Consider the following 16,613-nt stretch of genomic DNA (forward strand, 5'->3'; position numbering starts at 1 on the left):
TTTGCAGTTTTCACATAAGATGGTATCAAATCGGTCAGAGTCCGTAAGTATAAACTAACTTTCTACAACACTAATGATGACATTTCCTCACTCCGTCATTGCAAATGCTATGCAGACGAGTCATCTTGGCCTGACTCTATTTTTAGGGTTCCGTACCCAAAGGGTAAAAACGGGACCCTATTACTAAGACTCCGCTGTCCGTCTGTCTGTCACCAGGCTGTAGCTAGGCACTAGGCAGTTGACATGGACATTTTCAGAGATGATGTATTTCTGTTGCCGCTATAACAACAACCGTAATGTTACGGAACCCTTCGTGCGCGAGTCCGACTCGCACTTGGCTGGTTCCGTTCTACAATGCACTCGTTTGTGTGCAACTGTATCACTTTAAGCAATTCCACATCAATCACTCCCGCGTCTTGAGCTGTCAACGCAATTGGGCCAAAATTAAAGACATTTTTTTGGCCCGCGGGGGGCCAAGGATGCGGGAAGTTGGCCAATTTGGGCCAAGTAGTCCAATTCCAAGCTATTGTGTGGCAAGATCTCGGCCCGCATGTTGCCGAAATAAATATTAATGTGTGCCTTGTGGTTTCGAGTGTGGGTGATTGGGTTTGAGACTGTTGAGAGCCTATCGGGCCGATTCGAACTTTAAGATACGTCAAATATTACAGTTAGGAACGATATGGATTAGATGTGTGAGTGTCAAAAGTACTTTACTTCAAACAAAAAAGTCACTTTTGACACTGACGTTAATCTATATCGTTTCTAGTCGTAAGATTTGAGGTATCATAAACTTCGAATCGGGCCGTTTATTTGAGACGCTTATGGTAATATAGGATTAGATTGGCAATTAATTAAGAAGCACGTAGCTTAGATTTAAATAGGTAATTGAGCTTGGTGTCATATAGACTGTTGAATGTGAAAATAATGTTGAGCTGAGAAAACAAGAAAGTGCAATTGTTTTCAAAGAAACAAAATACGATAACAATTTTAAAAATAAAGCGTTTACATATTTACTGCCAGCGCGAGCTACGCGCTACGAGCGTAGCCGATAACACTGTTTTCCCATATGTAGCAAAAAGCGCCAATACGAAACAGAAACCCGTATATAGAGAGTCGCTGGCACTTAGAGATGGGTAGGGGTGAGTAAATACTGAGTATTTACTCGGTATTTACTCAAAGCACCCGATAAATACCCGTATTTACTCATTTAGGTGGGTAAAAACGATTGCTTATAAATTATTCAAAAAGTGAGATTTAAGAACAAAATTGTCTTTTATTGAAGAGTGCTAACGTGTATTAACAATATCTATAAAATAAAAAGCATAGAGGACGCTTAATTTAGGAAAAAAAGGTAATTATTAGTGAGAGGCAAATTTTGTTAACAATTTTGTTTTAAATAAGAAGGTATTTACTTTAAAAATATGAGAACCTTAAATTCTACCGATGTTCTAGATAAGTGCATGTCGCGCAAAAGTGCGTGTTTACGCGGCACTTACGACCTTTTATTAAGGGTTTTTTAAAGAAAACTCAAAAATGGCTCAGCCGAGGATGTTAAAAATATTGTTTTTTGGACTCTATTATACGGCTAATCTCCCAATATGTTTTCATATTTTTTCTGAACTTTGGTTCTAAAGTTATAGAGAGATAAACATTATTTTGGCCTTTCGAAATGATTTTTTTCCAAAAATATTCAACTTATCCAAGAATGTTCTTAGAAACATTCCAGTTATTTTTAAAGACCCATTTAATGATGTGCAACATGTTGGTGGTTTCTGAGATTTTTTTTTTGTGACAATTAGTTACATGCAGAGATGGGCAAAATGTAATCGACTAACGATTAACGATTAAGACTAAAATAATTAATTGCGACTGACGATTGAAAACGACGACTGATCAATCGTAGTTGTATAGAGTGCAACTAATTTAGTTGCAACTAAATTAGTTGCCGATTGATTACGGACAACTAATTTTTGTAATCGACTAATTAGTTAGACTATTTTTTCCGCGACTAATGTTAGAAGCAAATTAAATGGAAAACCTCGGTATGGCTATGTTGACAGCCAGCAGATTAGGACTTATTAACGCATGTATAAAAATGAAATAGCACATGTGTTACTTGCGATATTTTGACCATTTTTATGGAGTGTAAAATTTCTCTTATCTAAGGGTAAATAAAGATTGGGTACTTTGTGCATTGACACTTAAAACACAATTTTATAAATAAAACTTTGTATTTTGTTGTTAATCAATGTCAATCGTAAAAATAATAATTAAAATAATAAAATATCAAATCAACGTTCTATATACGATAAAATGTTCATATCATATGTTATGATATAAAACATTAAAAAACACAGCTATAATAAATCAAACTTTGTATATGAAACATTCAAAGCAAAAAGTATCAAAAAATCAAAAAAGCTTATAAATAATCAACATGTTTGTACATACATCATAACATTATGCATGCTCAATTAAAATTTGCGAAGTATGTTTTGCATTTGTGACATTTACTTATTATTTAATCAGTGAGTAATATAAGTAATATAAATTTAATCAGTGAGTAATATAAAAAAAATGTTTATAATTAATAAAACAGACACATTTCCAATATTGTGATAGGTTTAAAAATAAAGGATATAATCATTGGTAAATATTTTTTTACTATGTACTTTCTTTACCCATTATATATAAAGTATAACATTCAATACAATATATCAAGCTCTGCATATAATAAACTACATAATCAAAATTTGCTCATAAATATAATCATATAAATGTACTTAAAAATTAGAGTACTCACAACAAATACAACACGAGTAAAATAATCTATAGAATATGTTTACTTTTTTAAGTTCGTTTTCAATACTACTCTTTCTTCAAATAGATGATCTGAGAGCCTATTTTATTTAGGGAGATTCATCATTGTGGCATATGAAAAAACTCTCTCGACAGATGCTGAAGATGGCAAGGGTAGTGACATAGTTTTAATATAGATTTAACCGTGAAATTTAGTCGATTGAAACTAAAACTAATTTAGTTGTTAGTTGTACATTCTCACAACTAATTTAATCGCAACTAAATTAATCGCGATTAAAAAATGACGATTGATATTTTTAATCGATTGATTAGTTAACTAAAAAGTTAATCGATTAATGCCCATCTCTGGTTACATGTATGGAGTGCCCCTCTTAAAAATACATTTCTTACAATTTTGAGTACTCAATCCAGTAGCGGCTTACAAAATACACCTATATTTCAAATTTATATGCCCCTTTCAGCACTCTAAATAGTTTATACCCACCAATTTGGGTATAAACGAGTAAATACGGGTATATTGAGTAAATACTGAGTATTTACTCGGTATTTACCCGTGAGTATTTACTCACTACCCATCTCTGGCACTGAATGTTTTAATTATAAAATAATTAGCTACTGTTATGAAAATATTTTACAAACCTCAATCAGTTAATTTATATTTTATCTCTTACTTACAAATACATAAGTCAAAATGACAGATTAAGACAAACGATTAGTAGCTAGCGCGTTTATGAATAATGTCTTAATTGTTCACTTTTGCTTTAACATCTGCCATTCTTAAGATTTTTTCTTAAAAATTGACATTTTGCGCAAAATCCATCAGAACGCGTAAATGTCACGTTACGAAACTGTCTGTGCTTACAATAAATCATTTTTTTTAAATCATAAATACCTATAATTTGAACTAAACTTTTGAACTTATAGTTTCGATTATGTTTTCTATAAAAACTGTTCAATAGAACTAGTATCCACGGAATGTTATTTAAATAGCGAGGAATGTTGATTAATAGGTAATATATCTGATATTAAGTTATTTATTAATAAGTAATTAAACGTGCAATACTTATCATTTAAGTACCTACTATAAAAACAACATCGAGGCATATTGCACAGAGTAACAAACAGCGAGCACATTTCACACTCCAAACCTCATAAATCAGCGTAAAAACGATACACTTACAAATTACTTCCGCCGCACAAGGGTTTCCTTTATTACCTAACCTCTTCTAAACGCAAAAAAACGCAATAAAAGGTCAATGCGTACACGCACCTGGTCAGAAACATCTTTCGGTTTTGTAAGCTGTGTTATTGTTAATTTGACATAATTTTTATTGATTTCTTTTATGATGGTTGAGATGAAGGAATGGAATATTTAAAGATTTCAATAGTATTTACTTAATTGTAGTAGCCTTGATGTTTGACACCTTGCCGTTGCCGCAAATATTAGTTTTTTTTTTCGATTTTGGACCTTAAAAGTATTTTAAATGGCAGTTTAACCAATATTTTAAACAATAAGTTTTTCCGTTAATTTTTTCATATTCTGCGACTGAAACTTATTTTAACCCTGTGAGACCCAATGCATTTTTGGCGCTTTTGTATTTGGATTTTTTTCTATATGAGGTCCAAATTCGAATTTAATTTGTACTTGTACAAATACACGGGGCTTACGAGGGTATTAATTTTGCATCAGATTTTCTTAGTTTAGCAAAATTTGTGAAACCTTTCTTTTTCATACGGGCGTAGCGCCTACCTGACCTTTATAATAAAAAATTATAATCTTAAAACAATAATTTACTAAGATAAAACCTTTTCAAAATTAACTATTTAAGAAACAAAAAACGGCGCACGCGCCACCAGCGGGTGGTCCACACGTGCACCCCTATTGATCGATAGATCGATATCGATAATGCTAGTCGATAAAGGGTGAGGGGGGAGGGGTGAAACTTATCTAAGAGTTAACAAAATGTATTCAGATTAGCTTTAGCTACTTGATTGGCAAAATACTGATTTAAGAACTCTTTAAAGCTTTAAATAGTGTGGTCTTTTTTTATTTAGTCTTATTAAATCCCAGTCCAGACGGAACAATTTTTCGTGCAGTCTGATGAAATTGTAGGACATTGGCTCGCCGATTCTACCATGAAATTGTGTACGTGTGGACGCTATACCTAAATGCTTTTTCTTATAAAATTTTCATTAGGTATTTGACCATTCCGTCTGGACGGTCCTTTAAACTTATCTCTATCTAATCATTCTATTGCCTAATATTTGTTGTTTTTTTAATTAATACAGGTTTTTCATTTTTTTTCAGATCCATCGGAGGCCACGGGCATATTTTGGTCTGGATAAGTCTCAAAAATCACATTAATGGTAAGTTCTGTTTATTATATCTAGGTATATATTAAGTACATTATTTAAGTAGCAACGTTCCAATACCTAAATCTTATTTTTTTATATAAGCAACATAGGTACTGATCAATATGATGATCTGATGATCTGGTGACAACAGAAATATATCTTTTCACCACACCAGCTCGGAAAGGCTTACTTTGCGCTTCAAAAACTGATAGCAAAGTTGCATTTTATTCACATGTGAGGCAAAGTAATCAAATGCAAATTTTGAATTTATGACTTATTTATTACTTTTAAATGATGATTTTGGATGATAAATATTTAATAACATTCATTTGGATTTGATTTTGTTTCATATTTTACATTTAATATTTGCTTCGGGTTGGTGTGGTGAAAAATTTTGTGTTTCACTCGGGGGCAAATTTTGTTTAACCGCTCGTGCTAATACCTATTGACACCCGAGCAAGCGAAAGATTCCAAAATTGAACCACGAGCGTAGCGAGTGGCTCGATAAATGGAATCTTGAGCGTTGCGAGCGTTGCCCCCTTGTAATACAAATAACTATTATTTGTACAACTATTACCTACATGAGCAGATCCTTTTGGCGCGTTATTTTATGGTTTAAAAATTTATTTCTCCAAAAGAATTATTCACTTACATCAGAGAAATACAAACAAACATTGTGTACATTATTTACAAAGTGCATGAATAACATAAAATATAATCTAAAACTAAACAAAGCAGCTTATTTATTTTGAAAGTGGGTGTTATACAGTGGGTATTTTATAGTGTAAACTCAGCCTAAACTGCAAAACCGGTCAGTCCCAGCGCTAACCGGTTTCGTCCACTTTTGTCCGGCTTGCAACGGGATAAAATGGATCGGGTTTGTCTGTGGTCGGCAGGCGGGGCATGAATTTTGGAATAATCACGGGACGTGCTCATGGCGTAGGCGTGTGTGTAAAAAGATATCTACGCTAGTGTACACTATGCATAGGAAACAGAAACAAATTTGAAGCGTACGTTATGTCACTACGATGATAATGGCGTTCAATGAAATGAAATGAAATGAAAAATATTTATTTCGAGCAACTATGGACTCATACAGATTTGTTAGTAGACTTACGTTCCTAATGTTAGTACCTAATTAACTATTACAATATATCAATATGTCAATAGTAAGACTTTATAGTATAAGGAAGATAGCAATTCTAGTATTGATTGCAGATATTTTTACCTATAAGGGCATTTCACTTAGAAGTGTACCATTTACTTTTTTCGAAAATCCATCAACTTATGGGGTTATTTCTACTCCGAGGACTATCGATATAAAAAGAAAAAAATGTGACCCACACCAAAATTACAATTTTGTAACGCATTTTCACATACATTTTCTATGGACCGTTACAAAACTGACACCCAAAATTTGTATGAAAAACTGAGGCCACTTTTTTTCTTTGTCTCATTCAATAGTACTCGTGATTCTGAGTCTAAGTAACCCTAAAGTTGATGGTTTTTCGAAAAACAGTATATGGTACCGTTTTTTTACAGTCATTAGAGAGCAGAAGGAAAACTTTTTTATTCTTAGAAACTCTAAATAGATACCTAGCCAATCTTAGGGCCCCCCACATCTGGCGTCTTTCGAGCGTCGGCGTCTGTCGGCGTCGGTCCAGCGCTATGGAAAATGACGTCGCTGCGCAGTTGCGTCGACGCTGCGTCGACGTTGCGTCGATGTTGGCCATAGAATTGTAGACGCCGACGCGACGCTCGAAAGACGCCAGATGTGGGGGGCCCTTAATTATAATCATGTTCTAAAAATAAGACAAAGTATGGAGTCCGTCTACGCTAACTTTGCACTGGCTTGAACAGAACAAAGTGAGGCAGTGTCATTGTAAACGTCATGTTTGATTATACTCAAAAATAATACAATTTAAAACTTTTTGCCGTTACAAATGGAGGGAACGTGAAAAGTAGATTAAAATTGTTCAACCCTAACTCTAATAGACGAGACGAACATACTACTTTTATTACCTGTACGATGTCAAATATATTTACACAAAATAAACCCTATTACAATGTAGCAAGGCACAAAAGTGTATAGTGTAACCATGTCTTTGACGTCGATCGTACGTACAATGGACTAGGGATGTCCAAAATTTCACCGTTTTTCATTACGCCTCCCCATTCGCAAAAGTTGTGAATATTTGAAGAGCCGAATTTTCGCGGCAACCTACCACGGGCAGTTACTACCTACATATAAATGTATGTGTACGTCTGCACCCTATTTTATCCGTGTAACTAAAGAGAAGGTAATCAAGTTATTTTCAACTTATGCGACATGACAAGTTATATAGAACAAAGGCTTTATTTATGTAATTTCGCAGTTTTTTTGAACCATGAAAATAGAACGTTTTTTTAAGTAACCTTGCATAATTTATACCTCGTTACGTCAAGTTCAATCCAACTTAGTGTAAGTCCAAAATGATCTCTATTGTACCTACATTTCAAATTAGAACTACAAAATCAGCTCATTCCTTTAATCTTGTTTTCTGAAATTATAAAAACTTTTAGTGAAAGCCATCCGATATACATAAATAGCTAACTTTGTAACACTTTGACTGTAACACAATACCAAACACATAGTGATCCAGAATTCCAATTTATTGACTACTCAAGCAATTTACATTCCCAAATGAATTAAGATCGAATCGATTTTGAATAGAAACGTCAAACAGTTAAAAATTCAAAAGTGATTGAAATCGGCCGACATTACTGGCTGGTAATCAATCCGTTTAAATTTCGAATCCCGAATTTCGCAGCCAATATTTTTAATCCGATAAGGCCAAGGCACGCGAACGTTCGAATTCCGAACGAAAACCGAACGTTCAATTCGTCTATCTATGGTCTCCGATAAGACTTGACGCGGCCGTTATGAGTTTCTGATCACGCCTACAGGCCAGAATTAACGATCGTTCTTGTTCCCTTTTTGAATCGATTTTAGTGGAAATCAAATGTCAGTTTTATCACAGAATAAATATTAGTATGTACTACGTTTAATTCAATACAAAGATGTCTAAACATGTATTTTCTTTAATATACCTATCGATATCTATAATTTATTATAGATATAAGGTACTAGCGACCCGCCCCGGCTTCGCACGGGTTAATAAATTACACACCTAAACCTTCCTCAAGAACCACTCAATTGATAGGTGAAAATCGCATGAAAATCCGTTTAGTAGTTTTTGAGTTTACCGCCAACAAACATACAAACACGCGGCGGGGGACTTTGTTTTATAAGGTGTAGTGATTAGGTATACAAATGTAGGTATTAACTCTGACTGTCTACATATATCAAAAGTGCAGTGTTATTTTGTTTATTAACTAACAGTAGGTATGTACTTTTAATTAATGGCGCGATGGTACGAATAGGAAGCTTGTAAAAGATTTAGCAATTTGCAAGCTAACAAAGTTCCAGCTCAGTCCGTTAGTGCAAATATTGATCCGTCTGAATGCACTTGATCCTATAAGCAGTCTAATCAATATAAGTAGCCGGTACTTATCCCGAACGCCATAATTCCTTTAATAAAAACAGTGAAGCTCAAAGGGGGGAGGGGGGCGCAATGGGCTCAGAAAACTCACCCGTTGAATAGGAAAACGCGGCAATAGACAAACACGCTCGGGTCAGCCTACTCCCCCCACCCTCCCCACACATTTTCAAATAATCATCGTTTTGCGCGTCTGCGTTTTCGAAAATCGAACTTACGTTCCAAATTTAAATTTAAACGGCAAATGATACTGGCATGAAATAAAGTCCTCAACTGTCAGATGCATACAGTCTTACTGGAGTTAGCAACGCAGAGGTTATAAATCTCGTCGATACGGGCTGACCAGCGCTGTTATTCCCACCACTATTTGTTTCAGCCATCCAGTGTATAACTGACCTGGAGAGATCGTTAAATCATTCGTCATCAAGGATCATATTTAAACTGGTTTTGTTTGAACTCCGGTAAGCTACAAGAACACAGTGCCTCCCCCTGTAGTGGTATAGCTGAGCCTCTGCAAAAGTGTGCACCATAAATTTTATACAGATACGCGCGTGTGGTAAAACTGTGCGAGTGTGTGTGCGAAAATTCGTATTCGTAAGAGCAGTGGACATTGCCGCTTTGTATGCACCTAGAGTACGTAGCGTACCTAGGTCGGGCGAGGGCTCAGCACTAAATAAATTGATTGTGCATACGTAACGCGTTTTATTGGCTGAGGTTAGTTTGGTAGCCATTTTAAATGAGGTTTCACTTAATTACTTGAATCAATGTCTGTCTACTGACTGTGGTTTTGAAAGTGTAATGGGCATCGTTTTCACGGTTTTGCTGATGTACAAACTAATCCACAAACAAATACTAAAATCATGTTTATAAGGATTTGTACTATTAAAAAAATGATGTATAAAAATTGTAATTTGATGATGCTTCAAAACACTTATAGAATTCATTGATCCCGAACTAAATTGAAATTAAAAGATGTTAAGTTAAATTTTGCCAACCAAAATCAAAACCTCGCTATCTACCCATTATAATCGTGTTTACTTTCCTGTAACAGCGAATCACAATATATTAGGCTTTTTTTTCTAAGCCACCCTTTTATGTGGGTTTCCGTGCGGGTAGTTTCGAAACAACGGGCCGGCGAGCCGTTCACGCTTGGCCGGCGCCATTAAGTCTGCCACTAAAAATACTACCGTGTTTTATTTTTACAGCCTGCCCTTACGCATAACACTACGCTGTCTACATTACATGTCCAGCCTTAAGAGTAAATTAAATTGAATCTATCCACAAGCTAAGTCCCTTTCAAAGAAGTGCGTATAGGTACGTAATACGCGCATAAAGGTGACAGTCCATTGCCAACGACAGCTGCACTACTGTTCATTTTACTATGAAAATTGACAATAACACCGACGCGTGCGAGTACTAGTAGTGCAGCTGCGGTCAGAAATGGAATGTTACCATTAGGCTTGTCCAAGTTGACACACAGCGAACTCAACACAACGACAAAAACAATATCTAATTTATCGCTGTCACTATATCGATTAAAGTCTTTTTTTTTTTTTTTAATATAATTATTGTAAAAAAACCCTAAAAATAATTCAAATAAAACTTAACCTACACAAAGCTTAAAATAACCCACCCTGCATCGTACCTGGCTCAAAGGTCCCCATAATGCCTGCAGCGTTCCCCCGCTGAACTGCTATGGAGACCTGTTGAACCAAGTACGACCCAGAGCGAGGATCACCACCTCTCTCCCGCAAACGCCGGCCTATTTCCCCAAAAAGTCGGCGAGCTTCGACTCCCCACGGCCCCGCTGTCTCCAGTGCTACCGGCACAAAATCGTAAGCGGATGCCAGTGCGGAGTATTTAACGTGCTTTTGCTTGGCAGCAGTCTCCGCCGCCGAACCAGCACAACGCATGGTCTGCCCTAAATGGGATGCAGCAAACGTGCTCACGCAAGTTGCATCCCACAAGAGGCAGCGTCCTCTCCGCCACGGAACCAACGTAAGGCCGTCCGGCCTCTTCCCATCCGTGCGACTGAGACCCGGCGGCTCCAACACACAGGGAACGTTTGCCGAAACCATGGCCCTCCGCACAATCTCATTTATAAATATATTTAAAGTCTTGTAGCGTTTGCAAAAATGTATTAAGAAGCTAGATGTAATCAATAAATATTACAATAAAGATACCTCTACACGAGCGTGTCTTTTACAGCCGAATATAAAGCTAGCTCTAGACGTGCGAGCATTTTACAGACTTATAAAATCAACTTTGCGAACATTACATGTAAAACTACATGAGAGTTCGGTAGCCTAAAAACTAAAACACCACTTCCCCACTAATTCTTAATATCTATACAAACTCCCAGCAAATAAGTCCTTTAAATTTCGACGTATAAAGTTAGCTGTAGACATGCGTCCGTTGTAGGTAAAACTGGCTCTAGATATGCGAGAAATTACAGCACTCACGGCCTATGGATGCGAGTTGGTCCTTTACGGCTTAACAAACAAAGCGACTGCAGTACGAACTAGCCTTTTAGGGGCGAACGGAAATGACCGGACAGGAAGGCATAGCTTTTCAGATTCCTAAATTAAAATCAAACGTAATAACGTCTTCTAAGTGAGTAACGTTAATAAATGTGATTAATTATTTCAAAAAAGTTTAGACGTCGAGAGTTTGTATTTTAATTTTGAGTTTGTAATATGTTTCAAAGCTTTTATAAGCCGTGTCTGTCGCTTGATTTAAATAAATACAATACAGAAAACGCGTAGTCTCTTGACATTTTTCACCATTATGTAATAGCATTTTCTAAGATATGTCGAATCAATGTATTGATACCTGTTGGTTTAATTTTCTACTTACATTGCATCTAGATTACCTAACTGAAATAGATTATCTGTTTTTAACCGACAAGAAAATCTAATCATAAGTATTCGCTGATTTTATTATGATATTAGAAAAAATATTAACCAAACACAGAAACCAACACAAAAAACCACCCTAATCTATGAAATCCGCTAATCCCAATAGAATATCGACTCACGCACTTTTACATGCACTATATGCACAAAAACGCATCTCTACCCCCACCCCCCACCCCACGGCAGGCGGCTAGCCGTTCGCAATACCTACAGTACCACGTTTGTGTGTGTGCACACATGTAACTGCGTTTTAGCCGTGTATGTACAAGCTATTGGTTTTCTGTACTGTATGGACTTTAAATTTTGAATTCACAAAATCGTGATTGGTTCGCATTTTGTTTGGATAAGCAGACTTTGGTGCGGTAATTCGTTTATTATGGTACGGGGTGATTTGGATTTCATTTTGCTAGAGAAAAAAAATTTAATACTGATAAAAATAAATATGAAAGAATTCCGACAGAAAATTAATCATTGATACTATTTCATCGGCATCATGCAAAAATAGGACCTAAGTAATTTGTAGCAAAAATATACAAATCCTTTACTTATATACTTTCGTTACCACAAACCGTCACATAACTTTCAGTATGTGTATGCGTTGAAAATCGTTGAAATCGCTTGTTAACTTTGTAACGAAAAATAATCAATAACTTTCACCCGTCGAAATATTCATGCAATTATCGACCTTATCAAGTAATATAGTCATTAACTTGTGATAAATTCGATCATTACCACCAGACCAGAACATCTCAAGACAAACAGAAAACGATCACTCTTCCTCATTATATCTACGAATGAAGTTATTAACAAAGCACACTTCACTGAGCAACCGGACGACATATGACGTAATAGCCACCTAAGATCCTAATATCAATTTCGAAAGACAAGTCAAGCGAAAATTCCACATTCGAACTTCGAAACCCGGAAGTGGGCCACAAAAAGTCAATCAACCTAAGAAATTTAAACTTGTCAATTCACGGTTCCCTTTCGGCCAGCATGACGGGCAATTTGAATTCGAATTTGGAACAATCGAATGGTTTCCTTTAAGACGTTTAATTGGATAGGGAGTTTGTAGCTTTGGCAAACTCTCATCTCCTTTTGGCTTTGTGTTAATTGTAAGCTTTATTGTGTTAAGCAAAAGGTGGATTTTGTTTTACACGTTTAGATTAATATGCAATTGCAAACATAAGTAATGTAATGAAAGTGATCATCGACAACATTTGGTTGTTTGTTATTTTGAATCATAAGACTTTGGATTAAGAGTTAAATTGGAATAGTTAATAAAGAATGAAAAAGCCATGTCATGAGTAAAACATATGGTTACGTTTGAATGTTAATTCAAATTAGAGAATCAAAGATTAATTCTCGTTTCACCCCTTTCGTTAACGTGATTGTCCAAATTGTTTGATCACCCGAAGTATTAAATATTGCCTGATAATAAATTGATTTACATTTTAAAGAATACATCGTATACCTACCAGAAACTGAATTAGAAAAATAATATAAAGCATTGTCTTCATATTTGTAGACTCCTAAGAAATACACAAAATAGGTACTATTTTACACGTACTGACTGTATACGTATCTTTCATCAGGTAACTAATACTCATCGAGACAATTCTAACAAACCCCCCCCCCCTCTTTGTATTGTTTTATTAGAGAGTTCCTATCGCCACCTCCGATACCATAATAACCAGCTCAACGGTACCATAATATTGCATTGTCACCCGACTTATGTGAAGTTTCAGCTCAATCGAATAATGAGAAGTAGGTCTAATTTAGCTTGAGATTAGACCCGAACATACAAACATACATATTTACATGCATACTTACAAACATTGCTAGTTAATTAAAAGCTTGTAAAATAAAAAATATGCAATTAAACCATATCCAAAGACGCTGCATGCTCCAGTTTTGAACGTAAAGTAACGGCCAAGCAAGCTGTCGTGCCGTACCGGCCGGCATCTGGCGGTTTCCTGGCCTCGTGCAGTAACCGACTTTTTCTACACTGCTGCCCATAGAGCGTTAGCAGAACTTTATGAACTGGGGCTCATTAAAAACCGTAGGTATTAGACAAATTATTAGGAACACATTAATAGTGCATATTAATCTACTACCGTTTAGAAATTGGCGCAAGGAAGCGTAATTTGGAAAATAGTACCTAAAGAAGGCTGTGCCTACTTTCCAAATTTCATACTTTTACGAGTACCTATGAGTAGGTACCCACAATAGACAAAACTGAAAGTTTATTAAACATAAGAAAAACCAAAGAATAAAAATGACGATAGGTTGGGTAGGGAAGGTTATCGTCTCATGAAGAACCATAGAGAAACAGAGAAAAAAAAATATTCGAGAATTTATCACATGCTATAAATACCTATACTTATTAATTCGTTCTTTCATTCATAATTCATATAAATACCTATACTTATTAATTCGTTCTTTTATTACAAATGAAAATAACGTCAACGCTTGTTCTTGACTCGAATAAAAAATATTACTTAAACTAAAACAAATTATCAAACCGCACATTTCCTTGTAATTGTATAATATCACATTGAATTTCGCTACTCATACCCTAAAAGCAGTCATATATTATATTTCCTTTTTCTTGTCTATTAAAGCGTAATTAAATATAATCCAAACTCGGTTCACGTGTGGACACACCCTAATGACAAGCAAGCACGCGACGGGTAATCTTTAGACGCATCTTTTTGCATTTATAATTTTCTGTACGGACATTATATCGTAAAAAAATATAAATATGGGTTCGGGGTTTGCCATAATTATATGTTAAAATGTTCCGTGACTAGTTAGACTAGTGTCAAAGTGCATTGCTTTTAAATCGCTGGTAAATAGTAAGAAAAACATCTTATAGGACAGCATATTTTTTGATAAAGCATTATTTTCAATTTTATATTTTATAAGGGGCTTATGGGAAGATGTCTTTCATACAATATGGTGATAAATTAACTTAGGTAGGTACATATATACTTATTTATACGTACCTTTACAACAAAATATTACAGTGTTTTTATCTAAAAGTTGTTTTTTTTTTTTCATTTACTATTTGGGGCTATTATCACATTACCTAAAAAAATGTAAATTCAAAAAGAGAGAGAATTGTTCACAACTATGGTTCAATAAATAAAAAAGGGTTACTTTTCCCTTTAAAATTTTGGGACACTTTCTCCTATCGGGATCGGAAGTCGAAAGAGTTCGTGATTATGAGTTAAAGTAACATAATAATTATCAAATCTAAAAAATAGTGTACAATTTTTAAATATTAATGTTTAAGTGTCCACAAATCTAAGAGACAGGAAATAAATTCGGCAGCATCGTTAAGACACACGATACGACAAACAGTGTCCCCCTAATTCCCACGGTGGCCAGTTCAAACAACGTTAAAACAAAAGACGACCTAAGACACAACGACAATGGAACGTTAAGCGGCCAGAAATGACAAAAGAAACGGTTTCTTTAAGAAATGTAGCTGCTTGCGGTTCTGCGAGCTTAAGAAAAAGGATTCATTGTTCGGTTAAATTTTTGAATAAAGGTTGAGTTTAAAGATCTGTATTCAACTGCACGTTGTCGCTGCTCTAGTAAAATCCAACATGTGATTTAAAAAAATGGTTTTTGACGTATTTTGATACAACTTTTTAAGCCACATATTTCTTTCAAATCCATTTCTGTATTTTAACTGGTTCGTAAAATTAGATATTATGTAAAATAACCCTCAAAATGCGCCTTTAGCCACACAAAATGCGCTTAATGTAAAAAAAACCCATAGCGATTTTTAAAAAGCTACTTAAGTACATATAACGGTGAAATTGCGACTTTTTGTAACACATAAGGTAGAAGTACTAGTGCTCGACGCTGCACTAGTATTCAACATGGGCACTTTATGTCAAAGTGACAAGGATTAAATTTGAATACAGAAAAATCTTCGCTGTTATTACCTTAGCGAATAAGTGGTAAAATCAGCTAAGTGTAATACATAATATTACACACAGGACTATTATTCAGTAATCATTATCAAAATTATAGTCTTATCACTACTTCCATCTTCCTATGAATCATAACGTCACTTCCCATAACCTGACAATACCTCAAATCACTTACCTCAATCACCCACTCAATACTTCCTTCCTCAATGTCCCTCAAGCCGTGACATGTCCCGGGTTCCCAGGCGGTCACCCGGGTAACGATAATGAGGTGTCACTTACTCGTACAACCACTGTATGACCCTCCAAGATTACACGTTCGGATACTGTTGTAAAAGTAATCTGGTATGGTAAATAATTTTACAGTCTGACAAAAAAGAATAGGAATTAAAAAGTGGCCACACTGTAGTTTCGTCCCGTTTTCTTATATATATTGGTTTGAAAGGGACGACACTACAGTGTTGCCAGTTTTTAATTTCTACTCTTTTTTGCCAGGCTCTAACTGGAAGAGGTTTTCTAGGAGTAATTTTTAAGAAAAGATGTAGGGCAAAAAGGATTTTAATTTTAATTTTTATGATATTAACAACAAAATATCACTCACAATCAGTAGTTATATGGTAAACCAACAGGACAGTTAATGGGAAAGATAAAGGAAGAACTCAAGTAAATACGTATAAGTAACAGTGAATTCAACAGTAAAATATATACGAAATGACTAGGTATACAAATATTTGGTAAATTGTGATCCTTAAACTAGATTTAAGTACTATCCTAGTCCCATACTAAGCTATCTGACCAACCGTCTGTTTTAACTGGTATAATAGAGCATTAGCTCTATTAATAAATCAGGTGAATTTTTCGGCTTAGGCTGTGAAGCGAAAAAAGTTCAATTGACATGAGCTTAATAAATTAAATCAGTGCGAGGAGACAGTATCCGAACGCAACCTGCGTATACGCACAGGAAGGAAGCGTAAGGCAAGCGCGTGTGAAGCGCGCATGCGTCGTGAGAACCGAGACAGGTGGCTTGTCGGTGTACTTAC

At 35.4% G+C, this 16,613-nt stretch overlaps 1 protein-coding gene across 1 annotated transcript in view; it reads left to right on the forward strand.

The window, feature by feature from the left end:
- LOC134673265 (homeobox protein prospero) overlaps nt 1–16,613 on the forward strand; it is a 152,216-nt gene that overhangs the window by 64,777 nt on the left and 70,826 nt on the right. Inside the window, exon 3 of the mRNA XM_063531230.1 lies at nt 5,129–5,187. The gene's annotated coding sequence lies outside the window, so the exon portion shown is untranslated. The remainder of the gene's footprint in view (nt 1–5,128; nt 5,188–16,613) is intronic.

Source organism: Cydia fagiglandana, chromosome 18, assembly GCF_963556715.1.
Source record: "Cydia fagiglandana chromosome 18, ilCydFagi1.1, whole genome shotgun sequence".
NCBI classification, from domain to species: domain Eukaryota; kingdom Metazoa; phylum Arthropoda; class Insecta; order Lepidoptera; family Tortricidae; genus Cydia; species Cydia fagiglandana.